We start from the raw sequence: 17237 nt of genomic DNA on the forward strand, positions 1-17237 counted from the left end.
CTGAAAGTATTTGTATGGAGTGTAGCCATGTATGGAAGTGAAACAAGGACGATAAATAGTTTGGACAAGAAGAGAATAGAAGCTTTCGAAATGTGGTGCTACATAGGAATGCTGAAGGTTAGATGGGTAGCTCACATAAGTAATGAAGAGGTATTGAATAGAATTGGGGAGAAGAGGAGCTTGTGGCACAACTTGACTAGAAGAAGGGATCGGTTGGAAGGGCATATTCTGAGGCATCAAGCAATCGCCAATTTAGTATTGGAGGGCAGTGTGGAGGGTAAAAATCGTAGGAGGAGACCAAGAGATGAATACACTAAACTGATTCAGAAGTATGTAGGTTGCAGTAGGTACTGGGAGATGATGAAGCTTGCACAGGATAGAGTAGCATGGAGAGCTGCATCAAACCAGTCTGTGAAGACAACAACAGCTGTTCGCCAGTGGAGTTCTGAACCGTTCTGGCAGGTGGCAGAGCCGTAGTACAGCATCAAAAAGGCGGCGACATACGACTCACAAGCAGCGTCGCTGGTACTGAATTGTTTTGTGCAGTAAAAGAAATCATGGTGAACACTCATAAACGTTTGTGTGCAGCGTGTGGGGATGCTGCAGTTGATAGTACAGTTGGGCGATGGGTAAAGAAAGTCACAGCCTCAGGAAATGCAGGAACAGAGGTCCAAGATCAGCCACACGTCCCGTCACAGCCACTGCTCCAGACATGCTGAATCGTGCTGATGCCATTATTCGCGACCACCGGCGCATCATAACTCGACAATTGGCTCTATAGCTGTCGGTCAGCATTGGAAGTGCGTCTGCAATGATCGAGACACTCTTATGTTCAAAGAGGCGCTCACGATGGGTTCCACGAACGCTCCCAGCGGAGCAGAAGATTCAAAGAAAGGCCATTTCATCTGAATCGTTGGAGCGTTTTGAGACCGACGGAGAGGCCTTTCTGTCACGGATCCTTACGGGGGACGAAGTCTGGGTGCACCACTTTGCGCCGGAAACGAAAAGGCAGTCCATGGAGTGGCATCCTCATTCGCTACAAAAGAAGAAATTCGAGACAACCCGTCCGCCGGAAAAGTCATGGTGACAGTCTTCTGGAATTGTGATGGCGTCACTCTCGTGGATGTGATGCCAAGAGGGTCAACCATCAATTCAGAGGCATACGTGAAGACTCTGAATAACCTCAAGAACCGTTTCCGACGTGTTCGATCTGAGGATAATCCAGCAGAAATCGTGCTCCAAGACGATAATGCACGTGCAAACCCAAGTCTGAGAATCCAGCAACACGTCGCCAAGTTGTGTTGGACTTCGCTGCCTCATGCACCCTACATTCCAGACCTGGCACCCATCTCTTTGGATCGCTTAAAGATCCTCTACGGGGAACACACTTCGAAGATGACGGGAGTGTCAGTAATGCAATGAAATCGTGGCTACGCCTACAGGGCGAGAGCTTTTACCAGCAGGGAATACACGCTCTTCCGCAACGTTGGCGTACAGCCACAGAACGTGGAGGAGACTACGCAGAAAAGTAGGACATGGAGGAGACATATTGATGTATAGTGTGAAGAAATTCTGACTCGTAACAATAAATATGCCCTGAGGAAAAAAAGTGGGGCATTACTTATTGAGCGACCCTCGTACATCTACACTTCACGAACTATCTTACAGCCTGTGGCACAGCGCAGGTCTGGTACCGCTAGCATTATTGTTCTCCATTTGCGGATGATGCTCGTGAGAAAGAACTGTCGCTACATGACCGTATGAACTCTAAAATCACAGATTTCATGGCCTGGGACATTTTGCGAAACATGTTGGAGGAAGTAATATGCTCCACTCACCTCTTTGCGGTGAACAATCTCTGCCTTGTAGCAGCTGGCGTCTGTCTGTCATCACTGTAATGACCTTCTGCTCGCTAATCAGTCCCTCAACGAAGTACGCCATTCTTCTTTGGATCTTGTCGCCAGAATAGCGATCGGCAGCCACGAATCGGTCGAATGAGTGTTTTGTGGGCTACATCTTTCGTGGAAGAATCGCATTTCTTTGCAGCTAATTTCAGCCTGGTTTTGTTAGAACTATCTTTAGTCGTCATTCCACTACATATCCCTAAGGGTGGTTCCTCCGATCTGGCTGTTGTCACTATCTTCACTGGTATGTGAAATGAAGCACTGGTCGTCTTAGCACGTTTGCGACCAATACAACCTCCTTAGGATTCCGCAGCACAGTCGGTGGAAACGGATCCCTACGCATCAACTTGAAATTCATGTCACATACTAAGGTCTACAGTCCCTTGATAGTGTTGATCATCGAACCCGGGATCTCCTGCTTACATGGTAGACGCTCTACCCATCTGAGCCACCGAGGACACAGATGAATAGCGCGATTGCAGGAACTTACCCTTGCACGCTTCCCGTGAGACCCACATTTCCAACTGTCCACAGTCTACATACGTAATGTTCCTAATAGATATTTGCCCATCCACTCATTGCTAAGGTGACGATTCCCGTAAGAGTTGGGCAACGTGTGCGCATTCGCACAGACGACGGTCAATGGCCGTGTAGCCTTTAATTATATACGAACATAGTAACTGTTCCCAGAGAACAGTCTTTAATCAGTGCTACCAAAACATGGAAATAGCATGGGGTGCGATAGGGACTGTGTGGTGGATGTGTGAGAGCTCGCCGGCGAAACGTCTGCAGCAGTCGAAACAACCTTGCCAACAAATGTGTGGGCAAGGCAATGATGCCGTCCGCCAACATTCCTGGCCGTTTGGAGTTGATGGCGCTTCAATTTCTGTAAAGTGTCCACGTGTCGTGTTCTACAAAGTCGGAGAGCAGCGGGTCCTTGCAGTCATAACGAAATTGTCAAGATGACTTTCGCGGAGCTGGTGTGCGTGTTTTTTCGACTATGCTGCACAAGTTTCGATGGTAACAGTCCCACATCTCCCCATGCGATTTCCACATTTTGGAAGTTTGAAGGAAGACATTCGTGGTCGCCTATTTGCTTTGTACCATTAGGTGCACGCCTGGATACAATCACATTTTTCCATGCAAGCACTGACCGACTTGTCTCCCAGGCGGATAACTGTATTAACGATTATGGAGATTACTTTTGAAATAATAAACAGTATATTTACTTTCTCTCATTTGCATAGTTTTTATTTGACTGCCCCTTATATTTGGGCTAATTCGATCTGGAGGTTACAAATTAGTCTTGTGTGGTATTCCGTTTACAGGTATCTACAGTATTATAACAGGAACAAGGAAACAGGGAGCATAAGTCACGGGCCTACTGCAGCAGACAGCGGCTGACTGTAGCTGCTGTTATGTCCATGTACTGTGTAGCAGGCGTGAGGGTGCAAAAATCGACAGAATTAGACAGTTTTCTCATAAGTTTAGAGATGCAGAAATTTCTGAACCGTTGTCTACAAATGAGCATGCAGTTCTAATATAGCTTTAATAGTAATCAAACGGGCCAAAGGTAGTCCAAAAAGCTGTTATTTATGCGTAAATGGTATTCTACGGCTCAAATGGCTCTGAGCACTATGAGACTTAACTTCTAAGGTCGTCAGTCCCCTAGAACTTAGAACTACTTCAACCTAACTAACCTAAGGACATCACACACATCCATGCCCGAGGCAGGATTCTAACCTGCGACCGTAGCGGTGGTATTCTATATATGTGTTTCCACAGTGTCCGTAGTTGCTTTATGATTCCTGAGGGTTTTTTTGTTCTGTCGTTACAATTACAAAAATGCGTGATTTTTTCACCAGACGCGTTTCGTTTTGTTGAGGTAAAGCACCATCAGTGGTCTGTAATTAAGTTATTTAAATTTTTATATGTCTTTAGATCGATTCTTACGAACTGATTTCCGATCTAAAAGCAAATCAAAACGTAAATAACTTAATTACAGACCACTGATATTGCTTTACCTCAATAAAGCGAAACGCGTATGCCGAAGAAAAAAAATCACATTTTTGTAGTTGCGACGACAGAACAAAAATACCCTCAAGGTATCCTGTATATTTTGTGTTATTTACTTTTTATTTTTGTTATTTGTTTGAGCCTTGAGGCACTCGCTAAGCAGCGTGCCGCGATTGGAATTGAACAGCAGACGCGTCACGTGATAGCTGGTGGTGCATGCAGCTACAACGCCGTACGGGACCCAATAGGGGACACAGAACACTACGTTCCTATGTAAATGATAGGTCAAGGAGGATAACAATACTAATGAAGAACGAAGAATAGGTGTCATGTAAAACTTTTAGTAAGTAGAGACTTAGTTACCACTGAAAAAACCAGATTTTTATACTCATGTATAAGTAATACAACATCGTCGATATTCGGAAACAGAAGAACCATTTTAATCAACAAGTGTCGGAAGATGAGAAAGCGCTACATCACCGTTAATGTGTACTTTACTATTGCGAATGTTGAAAAGCGAAGCTACGGAAAAAGGAAGAACGTAGTAGTTCAGTATTGCAGCACTGAGATATGTTACACAGTTGTTGGTTTTGAAAATCTGCAAAAGGAGAAGAGAGAAATTGAAAAGCATTACTCACGATTTACTTTAGACTTTGTTGTCCATAATCGCTTTTCTCAGAAAAAGAGAGAGAGAGAGAGAGAGAGAGAGAGAGAGAGAGAGAGAGAGAGAGAGAGAACTGTTTTGTGAATGGGCACGTCACCAAGTGCAAACGACGCAGAGATTCTTTGCCGATGAGTTCACATTCATAAACCCTGGTAGCGTTAACGGCCATTGGATGCGTTACTGGAGTGTAGACAATCCCCACTGGTTACAGCAAGTTGACCCTTAACGTTGTTGGACGGATAACTTATGGAACAAAGTTATTAGTCCTTATTTTATCGACATGTTGAATGGACGCAAATATCGAACCTTTTTGGAACAGGATCTAACGGTACTGATGCAGAATATCTCCCCAGACGTTGGACAACATATGTGGTTTCAGCATGACGGTTGCCCAGCGTATTACCCAACGCACGCGATGTGTTAGACCTTGTTTACACTGGGCGATGGAAGGGCAGAGGTGGCCCTATTCATTGTGGCATTAAATCGTCGGATTTCCTCCTGTGGAGATGTTTAGAAGACAAGTTGTACCAGGAAGTGCCAACAGGCCGTGAAGACATGCGCGACCGCATCAGAAACACCTGTGCGGACATACCCGCAGATGTGCTTGCATTCTGCGTACGGCCATTTGAAAAGCGGATCAGTAAGTGCATTGAAACTGGCGGTACTACGTTTGAGCACTTACTCTCTTTGGAAAAGCAGAGTAACATTCGCTCGAGGCAGGCTTCAGTGGTGCGTAGAGTAGCACCCTGTTCGATATGCCGAAGGAATACAACATTGCAAATCGTGTTTACAGTTGGAAGTTACGAAATACTGACCTATCCTACCCTCGAAGCATGGAGGTGGGGTCCCACGTGCCACTGTGTATTCAATGGCCATTGAGCAGCACGTCGTACGACTGTGTACGTATTTCTATTCCTCCGAATACAGCGCAATCTGTGGGGAAAAGAAGAAAATGCTTCGGACAAAACTTAAGCAAATTTTGTCGTAAAAATATAATCTGCAGCAAAAAACGGGGGTTTCCACTGAAGATTTCGAAGCTGCCCCTCGCTGCCCACGCACAAGGTGGGGTTAGGGTTCGAGTGTTGTACCACTGGATGAGCCCCTCCGAGACAGAGAAACTGGAATTATAACTTTTTTTGATCCGATGTGTAGTTTGCGAGATATTTTAATGTCTTCAGTTAAAATGAGCGGGGGGGGGGGAGGGGGAGAGGGAGAGAGGGAGACAGGGAGAGAGGGAGGGAGGGAGGGAGAGAAATAAAGGGCCGAGTCGGGGTAAGGCGGCGTGGACAGCAGGTGTTACACGAGTGACATATCGTCAGACCGAATATCACACTAGACTAATATGCGGTCGCTCGATAGAAGTAGCACACGAAACTAAGCCCTAAAAAACATTTTTTGGTCTGTTTATAAGCCCCTGGTCGCAGAAACGTCTGTAACGCAATGCTGTAATACACAATACAGGCATTTCGTTACGAAACACTCACTGCGTTTATGCCTGGTCGGTATATGAAAATAATTTGTTTGTAACAAGTAAGAAAGCGACGTTTCCTGTTGACACAGAGCAGCTGTAAACGCGTGGTGAGGACTGCTTGTCTCAGTTGACTGAGTCTAGAAGAGTGCAAAAAATCCAAGTGACATCATCTGCCGGCGGACGTAGAGCCGGTAAAAGTGAATCGTCTTCCAGTTATCATCATCTGTATCACTAATCTCGTAGCAAGGTGCACAGGAAACTGCCCCAGTTGCGGGTTGTCTGTCTAACGGCGTCCAGAGGCAACAAAAATTTGATTTTCAGTGTTTCATACAGTAAACCACCGAATTAAAAACAACTTATGGTATGTGTTCACTACTCATCAACAGGTGTAATTTTAAGTTAAAGCTTTAACACAATGAGTGAACACAGCTCAAAATTACCCAGACTGTATTTGAGAATTAGAACACTTAGAGACTTCCAACCACGATTAGAGCCCAACTGCAAACATTTTCCAAACTTTTTCTTGGTTGCTTGCCAAACGTCGAGTATTTAACACACATTCGTAAATTTGAACCTGTTTTACACATAGCCGTGTGTGTGTGTGTGTGGGGGGGGGGGGGGGGGGGGAGGGCACTGGCCAACCCGAACCGACGCTCATTCCAGGGGACTGAAGTGTGACGGTCATGTTAGAGACTCAACTTAACTCTTAGTAAAATAATTAAGAACTTATACCGAACTTCTCAACACATCAACCTCTGACAAAATGGCTGCATGATGATCAATGCTACGCAGAGCCCACAAATTACCACTTCAACATACAGGACTACAACAACAAATAGTAACCATAAAATCTACTTCAATAAACAATAGATATGATCATTCATTAATAAAATGTCATAACAGATGAAAAAATAATCTGAAAAACAACATCAAACTGTACCATAAATGACAGCACCCTCGCAGTCAAACATGTATAATGTCTGACAGATTAGCAAGACTATTAAAGAACACAGACGTAAAAAATCAGCTTCGGCACTAACAACAACATAAGTAGGAAGCTTATTCAGAAGGTGAAACCACCAGATACAAATTATGGCTAATCTGGTACTTATAAATTTACCTGCAACGAATACAAAAAGTGTCATACACCAAACCGGCAGAAACTTCATAACTGTGTAAAGAACATAGACTGCTACAGACTGGAGAAATGTAACAAACCAGCAGTAGCAACACACAATCATACCGATCACCCATTGAAAATCTAATGCAGTTGGAAATTTTGCACAAAATCGAAGAAGTGAAAGAATGGACATCATGTAAGAAATGGGAATTTTCAGCCATAATACAAAAAGTGGTGGTAATATCGTTAACGAGATAACGGAATTAAAAAACTCAAAATTTTTCAATTACCTTAAGCCAGTACTGACGTAATAGATTTAAGATGTGCCACTGTCAAGCAGACAACTACCAGACTTACAGCATCTCGAATATCGCTAAAGAGACGACTGTCAGGCCACCATATTGCATCTAAGTCTAGCTTAGAGCCCTGGACTTCGATCGGTAGAGTCTTCATATTTTCTGTTTTTCTGTAATCGAATTTTTATGTTTTTCACAAATTGCAAAATTTTCTAAATTTTCACGGTAACTAAGGCCATTGAGGCATGGTCTGCTCCGAATGTACTTCTGAACAAAAACGATTCTGGTAGCCGATGTCGGAGGGATTCGTTAATTCTGCCTTTTTTGTTCTTGTGGTTATATTTTCATAGAAACTTACATCCCCTAAGATATATTTCTTTAGAAGCCAAAAACCAATTTTTATAGACTTAAAATGTTTTCATAATGATTTTCATAAAACATTTCATCCAGTATTTCAGCTCCTTAAGGGCTGAATTTCCAGAAACACTGAAACACGTATTTTTTAATTTCTAGCCAAGAAGTCAAATACGAATTTTCGGAGATGTAGCTTTAAAGAAGCTGTAGTAATAGTTTAATAATCTTTTATTTTTAAAAAACCTTCACCCTCTATTTTCCCACACAGGGGTTAGACTCCCGAAAATGCAGAAACATTTTTTTCTTAAATTTAGGACCGAAAAAACAAATACCAATTTTCATAGTTCTAGCTTCAAACATTGCCTTAATACCGACATACTTGAAAAAAAAAAAAAAATTTCATGCCTTATTCTACCAAGAATGACATTCCGAAAAGTCGGTTCTTAAACAATGTGTACAATGTAAGGTCATTCCCCCCCCTCCCCCCCTCTCTCCCCCCCCCCCTCTCTCTCTCTCTCTCTCTCTCTCTCTCTCTCTCTCTCTCTCTCTCTCTCTCTCTCTCTCTCTCTCCCCAAATGTCACGTTTCTACGCTTAGCAGTTTGGGCTGGGCAATGGTGATTCAGTCAGGACATTTCCCTTGTTGTGTAGAGATACACTATCTAGAACTATGGACAACGGTTCGTACGATGAAAATGCGGCAAATAACAGTGTAACAGTACAACGCTGAACAACAGCTCCGCCAGTGCACCAACGATGCAGACCAAGTTTTGGAAGGTCAAAATCGTGGCTGGACAACAGATATGTAAGATTAGATTAGATTTACTTTCATTCCAATTGATCCGTAGTGAGGAGGTCCTCCAGGATGTGGAACATGTCAGAAAAAAACAATACATGACAAATATTTACAACAAACAAATAAGCTAATGTAACATTCCACAGGTCCCAAGTGGAATGATCGTCATTTTTTAATGAGGTGTACCACACGCTTAACAACTGATGCGAAATTATCTCCATCCTGCCCAGGTTGTGGTATCACTCTAAACAACGATGAACAGCTCCACACCAGTAGAAAACAACACTGGACTTAATTTCTGACCACCCACTGCACTCCGTCTCTAACACCCCGGCACACATTGGATTGGTGCGTAATCAAAACTAAATCTGTCTTCACCGCCAAGGTTGTTTGGAACACCATAGTGATTCGTTTCTACGCACTGGAGGTGGCCTTCCTCTGGACATCTGGAGTGAGTTCTCCAGCCAGTCACAGGACGTCCTGGAGTTCAGCGAGGACGCCGATGCAAGGCGCAGCTACGTATTTTTCGCTCTGCAACTGCCAGACGCAAAAAAAATCCTGCATCTAAATAGGGACTCAAAGTGGTTAAATGACGTCACTGCTCTTGCTGTTCTTTAGTTTCCGCATTACCGAAATAGTTACTTCGAAAACGATATCTTTAGACGTGTGTGATATCATCGACTACCGATATGATTATAATGGGCCACAGACAACGCTACGGAAGTAACTGAGTGATCTACAATAGCCCCGTAACGCAACATGCGTAGCGTGGTTTACTAACTAGGACAGCACATGTAATGCATAGAGTCGTAGCCGTTCGTTGTAACACGGGGCGCGGCGCGTCTCTGTAACGGGAAAATCGCATCGCCACCAGCTTGCAAACTCCAGAGTGGGAAACATGCAACCCACAGCTGCGACATTAAAAAAATATTCTACTACAGCGTCCAGCTCACACAACCTTGTTAAAGTATGACCATTGCAATGTACGGTTCGAAATTAACCCCTTCTCCTTTCAATTACCGTCGTGCGCTTGATTAAGGTTCAGGCAGTAGGACGCCTACACACACACTATCACTATCTCTCTCTCTCTCTCTCTCTCTCTCTCTCTCTCTCTCTCTCTCTCTCTCCCTCTCTCTCTACTTGACACCCAAGACTCTCTCACACCTTTCCTCTCTCGCTGCGGACCGCATTCCATGCATGTAACGCACAACTAAATTAAATGTTCTAGGAATACACGTCTTCAGGGCATGATAACGTGTGTTCTCCATATTGTATCTTTATACAGTGTTAGACAACCTGCATTTTGCACGAAATTTAGAAAGGAAATTAAATTTCACAGAGAACATATTGGAATTTTGACAATAATATTTTAATTCCGTCGAAAGCCTTGGAAGACTTACTGAACAGACTGGATCGCGGTTGCAACACATTTTACCAGATAAATACAAATACAATACTGTAGAATTAAGGCAGGTAGGGAAGTAGATTGGAAGACAATACACTAAAACTTTCGCTATTTGCTCTGAAAAATAGCTGACAACAGAAGCAAAGACAACGTCAAATCAGGACCGTCAACAGCAATAAAGGCTTTTCCTTTCAAATTTAATACAAAATTTGAGTTCCAGTCGGGCTTTTCAGAAAGCATTTACAGCGCAACCTTGTATGGAAGTGAAGTGTGCGGTAAATACTTCAGACAAGAAGACTGGAGAAATCTTTACAAATGTTACGCTAGAGAAGAATACCGAATACTAGGTGGGTAATTCGCGAAACTAACGACGAGGTACTACATTGAATCGGGGGGAAAAATAAAACTGAGGTACAACCTGAATAAAAGAAGTGATAGTTCGTCGTCTTAAACTTTCCATCTCACCATCACAAAGACACGCTTTCACCTCTCAGTTTAAAGCGAAATATGTATTTTATGTATTTGGTGTTTTAAGTGATGCATTGGCAGTATCACACAAACAACGGGTTTTCAGGCTTAGTGGTTTTTTTTCGCACCAGTTTAAACTGTACTGTTAGAACTGCAGAAAATAACCGGTTTCTGAAATAAACGATTTTCGGCCTTTTACTTCTCTTATTTCCTGTAATAAAACTAGAAATCGAACGCAGACTGAAAAATTCTGACTATCTCAGTTTCAAGACACACACAACCGAAACTGAACAGGCAAATAAAAGAAAACTTGGTACGTCCACCGATCGCTGCTTTTCTCGGGAAGTGATACGTGTTTGAAGAACGTATTGTCCTACTGATTATAATTTTTTGAAACTATGCTGAAAAATCATGTTGTGATCTGGGAACATACCACTGTTTTGGAATTAGGAATAATCAGCGCTAAAGGGTGAGAACTCAGGTTGAGGAACTCTTTTTTTTCTTGTTAATTTCTTCATTTTCAAGGGTTACAAGCAGGTAAAGACGTTATGTAGGCACACGCAGCGATCAGCTACTTTCTTCTTCTATTGTGCACTATGAGCGAATTTCTGTTAAACTTTCAATTCATTCCTCTTTTATTATTTCGCACAAATAGCAGATGAATTTCTAATCTTTTAAAGCAAATGAAACACTGTATCTCTTTGCTACGTCACTTCCGAGAAATATATCCAGACTAGGCTTGGTTCCATTCTGCAATAAGCGGATGTCCGGCGATGACTGCGAGAAACTGCCGCCTAGACCACACACACACACACACACACACACACACACACACACACGTGTACCTTAAGCGACGACACATGGCAGCAGGGACGTTACTGTACCAGCAATGCTGCACCGGTTCTTACGCCAAGTGTTTCTTGTTCTTTTGTCGGCGTTGTTATTAAAATAGCACTGATCGGTTTTGCCATAATAATGCAATATTCCAAACCAACCAAAATGTCGCGAATGAAAATTAATCCTTTCTTAAAAAGGCTTAATTAGAACGAAAAATTTTAACACTGGTGTCATGGCTGCTTGGTATTTAGGTTCTTTAATCGGTTACCAGACAAAAAACATTGTTATAACGGAGACCAAGTAAATACCGAAAAATACCGGTATCAGTTTTAACCGGTCAGTTCTTTCCACCCCTAATTGGCAGCCAGCATTTGTGTTCAAGATCCACAGTAATTAGGCTGCCACGCTGTCCAAGAGGTACTGTGCACATGCGACAAAGTCTTTCTCTCGACTGGACATTAAATTTCGATTTTTTCAGTCATATAACCTGCACTCCTGGTTACTACATATGCTCTATCACGATTTCTGAACCAAAAAATTTTCGTAGATATAGCAATGCACAAGAGTAATGGGAAGTAACACACTTGAATATACAGGAAACGCACATGTGGTGTTAATAATCAGTCGTCGCACCCACGTCAACAAAAAATTCGGGTGTTTACTAAAAATCGTGTTGTGTGTGGTCTACAGCGAAATCACGTAAGTAGTAATTACCTTACAGCAGATACAGTCCGCTAATCATAATTAAGTTATAGGCGAATTATTTATAAAAATGAGACAGGAAAAGAACTACAAATTATAATCAGAAAAATAAATTCGTCACTACTGCACATAATGGCAAATTTTCGGACAACATGGCTAACCGCTATCGAAACTGATGTAAAACTAGGCTTTAGGACAAGAAACACGTTGCTGTCAAGATTACGACTCAAGGCTGCTAACAGCAGTAAAACAAAATGGACGCATCCAAATCAATACAGAAATACATGCAAGTACTGCAATAAACTATGTCCGACAGACGGGGAGGAATTTTCAAATACGCTGCTATGGCACCATTGGGACTAGTGCAGCAGGGGATACAACCCGTCGGCTTTGGACAATGACGTCACAAGTGGCCAATCGAGAAGCGATTCTTCTTAGTGTTGTAGCTCCCTTCAGTGGCTGATAAGTGTTTTTTGACTTTTTAAAAAAAAATCTCACGAGATAGAATAAACAGATCCACTTTATTAAGCAATCAGTAAAAAAACTAAACTGAAACATAACAGCAAAAGCGAAAATGGTAAACTGCTCTCTGGCGGCTTGTGACGTCCTTGTCCAAAGCCGACGGGTTGTATCCCCTGCTGCACTAGACCCGCACCATTTACGCACTCTAAACAACTATAAGCGGTAATAAAACTGCCGTCAATAACATACAAGAGAAAACCTGAGAATTTTACATTACGAACAAAAGGGCGGGCTACAAAAACTCTTGCAAGACATTGACATTTACACAAATGTACAGTACGAACTAGAATCGCCGAACAGAAGCAACTTGATCGTAATGAGTAATTAAAACGCTACACGGACGTTACTGCAGGACGGTTACATTTGTCAGTGGAGCGTCTTAACACATAAGCCAGCGTTGCCTGACCTTACCTTATAGGGCACCCTGTTTTGAGGACTGTGACGTAGGCAACGCCCGAGCAGGAGAATGCGCCTGTGGCGACGGGGAACGAAGCACGACGCCGCAACACACCTCCGGTACGTCTGCCCTGCCCGCGGAAAAACAACCGACTGAGCCAGCCCAGCCCGGGTCTCTTACCAAGTAAACAACTGGCGCTACGATAGCTTCAGTGTGTGCCCTCTGTAGGCCCTTACACACGCACCCATTTATCGACCGACCGACCGACCGACCAACTTGGTGTCAGCCTACACACGTCGCGACCGACTGCAGTTGGCTATTACAGCACCACCCTGTTGTTGTAATTTGTTTATATTAACCGCTTAATCTCTAAATAAGTTTCTAGGTGAAAAGCAAACATCATGGTACTTTAGCGGTACCCGAATCACCCAGGAAAACGCCGCACCTGTTAGAAGCGTCGGTACCTTCGTGAAGGATCAGCATCTACGGCACTGGCATTAACAACAGATAACCTTCCAGTTATTAGGACAGCACTGGTATGGTCCGAAATCGGTGAATTCGGGATTAAAGGGTTATGTTCATTGTTTTCACCTTCTATGTGACGCCGCCTGGTTTCACACTGGTTTTGCCTTAGCTGTTTTAGAGGTAACGAGGGCAACAAAAGCCGAAAGAAAGTTGTGGGTAAGCCGGCCGGGATGGCCGAGCGGTTGTAGGCGCTACAGTCTGGAACCGCGCGACCGCTACGGTCGCAGGTTCGAATACTGCCTCGGGCATGGATGTGTGTGATGTCCTTAGGTTAGTTAGGTTTTTAAGTAGTTCTAAGTTCTAGCGGACTGATGACCTTAGAACTTAAGTCCCATAGTGCTCAGAGCCATTAGAACCATTTGAACCAAAGTTGTGGGTAAAGAAGTGGCTAATGCAACGAAATAAGTTCACCAACGTCCTGTCACTTAAACAACTGGGATCCGATGATTTTTGTAATTATGTAAGAATGTTTGAATCATGTATTCCGGAGCAGCTGAACATTATCGAACCATTCTTAATGAAAAGGAATGCAGTCATGAGCGAGACTGTAAGCTGCGAGGAGAGGCTGTTTCCGCATTACCATTTCTAACCAGTCACAAAAGTTACCAAGACCTTAAACTCAACGCTGTTGTACCCCATAATTATTACCTAAAACGGTTCCTGAAACCTGCAACGTTATTTATAGCTGACTGAGGAAATACATCACGGTAAATCAAAATAAATAAAACAAAAGACGTTCTTGTAAACGTTATTAAGTTCTATAGTCCTGTCTTCCTCAGTTGCATGTAATATTACGGTATATTAATGCCTTGCAGAAAATAAAGGCGAAACGCGTATGGCACTAAAATTGTGTTTTATTCAGTTGCTGTCAGACGGTCCATAAGTAAAAATTTTTAATATACCGTTATTAATTTATTTACGTATGTATGTAGCAAAATTGATTACCTCATAGTTTAAGAAAATCATTTCAAATGCGAAGAAGGAAGACTACAAGTGGCGGTGACACAAACAATCAAACAAATACGACAACAAAGACATAAGAAACGAAGCATATACCAACTGTTAGAACTGTAAAAAAAGTTCTCAAACTTTGGTTTTCATAGCAGAGGGCTTGGATACAGAGTCGACATTTTTTGACACATAGCAATGAAGCAAGTGTATTTTAGGAATTAACGTCACTTAAACGTCGATATTTCGATTATCAGATTTCATTTCCAGTAAGTATGGGGAATAAAACCTAAAAACAAAAATATATTATTAACCCTACGCGGTATCAAAAGACGAACTTTAGTCGGATGGTTGGCACCACAGTGCTACACACGGCACGATTTGTTGGGTTGAGTGGCGGGGGTCGGCTATCTGATGGTTCTACCGACACCCCTGGGATAACAAGGCCGCCAAGCAGTGTTAGTGACGTCACACTAAGCGGCCCATAGCACCACCACCTAGAGACAAGGCCGCGGCGCGAAATTCATAGCAGGTCGTGACGTCACTCCAAGCGGGCCACCATGTTGCGTTTCGAAGCGTTTGTTTATCTACACGTTTGTTGGATCGAGTGCTATATTCGTGCTTAAAACTAGCGATTACAGAGTTTACGTGTAGTGAAGCTACTGTGAACATGGTTTACAAGTGTCGTGTGCCAAGGTGTCGTGGGAATTACGGAACTCGACCGAAAGTAATGTTGTTTTCCTTTCCGAAAGATGCGAATCTGCGTTGGAAATGTCTTTCAGCGATTCATCGGGACAATTTCCAACCCACTGAGCACACGAAGGTATGTAAAAACTATATACCTAGTACAATTATTATTTTTTGCTGGTGGAATATCTTGCATTTTGGATACATTTGACTAAGATTGTGAGCAAAAGTTCGCAGTAAATAGGCCTAGTATTCGTTATCAAGTGGCTTTATTTTGATTTTGAAAACGAAATACAAATTTGTGGCTCGTGTTACTTTTTATTCGTGTTTAAATTTCTCTGCAGTTCGTATTTTGTTACGCATTACCGATACGTTTTATTCTCTATTTGTTCTCTCGCATTAGTTAGCATGAGTGCTAACGAATGTTGAAACTACTGTTTTCACGTTTAAAAAGCGATCTCTCTGTATGAAGCATATCTGTGTTATTTTTCGATGTGTAAAACAATGGAACAAATTAATCTAGAAATACGTTAAATTTATTATTGACGTTTTTAGCTTGACACATTGTCTCATTCCAACTGCTGCAAATGCCTGCTGGAGGTTTGTAGATTTTCACTGTTGACTTATGCTCAAAATCTGCCATATTTTTACAGGAAAGAAAATTTACATCACAATAACAACGCATAATTGTTTTTGTGAGGTGAGTTAAAAGTGATTGTTTGTTTGGGGAATGTACTCAGCTTTCCTGAGGGAGCTCTATAAAAGTGTTACACAATATTTATTTAGGATACTGAAGGCGGAGGAATTTAATATTATACACTGTATTAGTGCAGAATTTTTCAAGTGAGCGTAAATAATAGTTGTTTGGTCCAGAAAGAATGTACTTTATCACAGTGCATTTTTCACAAATGTACCTTGTTTATCATGTATATCGCAATATTATTTACATCCCGCAATCGTAAGTTTTCACTGGCTATTGATAAGTCTTATGCAATTACATTACCGGTAAAAGTCCGCCCCGGTACCTGAGTGGTCAGCGTGACAGACTGTCAATCCTAAGGGCCCGGGTTCGATTCCCGGCTGGGTCGGAGATTTTCTCCGCTCAGGGACTGGGTCATGATTTCATCCCCATCGACGCGCAGGTCGCCGAAGTGGCGTCAAATTGAAAGACCTGCACCAGGCGAACGGTCTACTCGATGGGATACCCTAGCCACACGACATTTCCATTTATTTACCAGTAAAAAAGAATTATATAGTTTCTGCTATATCGCGATTGATAAAGTTACTTATTTTAACCATTCGGCAAAGTACTCTCCTCTTTGCGTGGTATCATTTGCCAAGATCTCGTTTCGTTATCTCCAGCGGTTTACGAGATATGACAGGCGTTATGAATATTTCATTCCCGCGCGTTGCGATCGGAAGTGAAGTTGCTGCAGATGCTCAATTTTTTCGAGATTGCAAACAGATATTGATCCAAAGTTTTACGAAAATTTCAAAACCTCATCTGTATTTCATACTCAGCAATAGAATGTGTAATATGCATCAAACACAAATTCATAGCGACCCCTATTTTTGATGGCACCGTTCTCAAATTTGGTACTCATCTGTGAAATACCACAATAGTTATGACCATTATCGAAATGATTGGCACTTCATCATGAAGCTGCCATATAAAGCTAAAAGTATTTCAGAAATTATTTTTTACGGAATAGGTTCTGTAAAACCGTTTGACAAAGATTTGCAGGCCGTGCGTCTCGATTCCTTAAGCGCAGTGCCAAGCCAACCCGGCCTGCTTTGCGTGACGTCACAAGAGCACGCCGCGGCCTTCTCTTTAGGTGGGGTGCCCATAGCCGACGCAGCAGTCCACGGACACCTCCGTACAGACGCGCCTGGTGCTAACGATCTTCTGTCCGTCATACAGAAAGGAGCGAACTATAATTCGAACCAAAGACCAAATTATATATATTCTCGTAGACAGCATAAAGGTTCATAACGAAATACCGATCACATATACGGGCAGGAATAAGTTTAATCGACTGATGAACTTTGCCACTATTTTATAATTGTCAGAACACTATTTAGCTTTAAAACTCGCGTACAGGTGGTGACAAATGCCAACTGACAGCA

Source organism: Schistocerca piceifrons, chromosome 9 (genome assembly GCF_021461385.2).
Source record: "Schistocerca piceifrons isolate TAMUIC-IGC-003096 chromosome 9, iqSchPice1.1, whole genome shotgun sequence".
NCBI lineage: Eukaryota > Metazoa > Arthropoda > Insecta > Orthoptera > Acrididae > Schistocerca > Schistocerca piceifrons.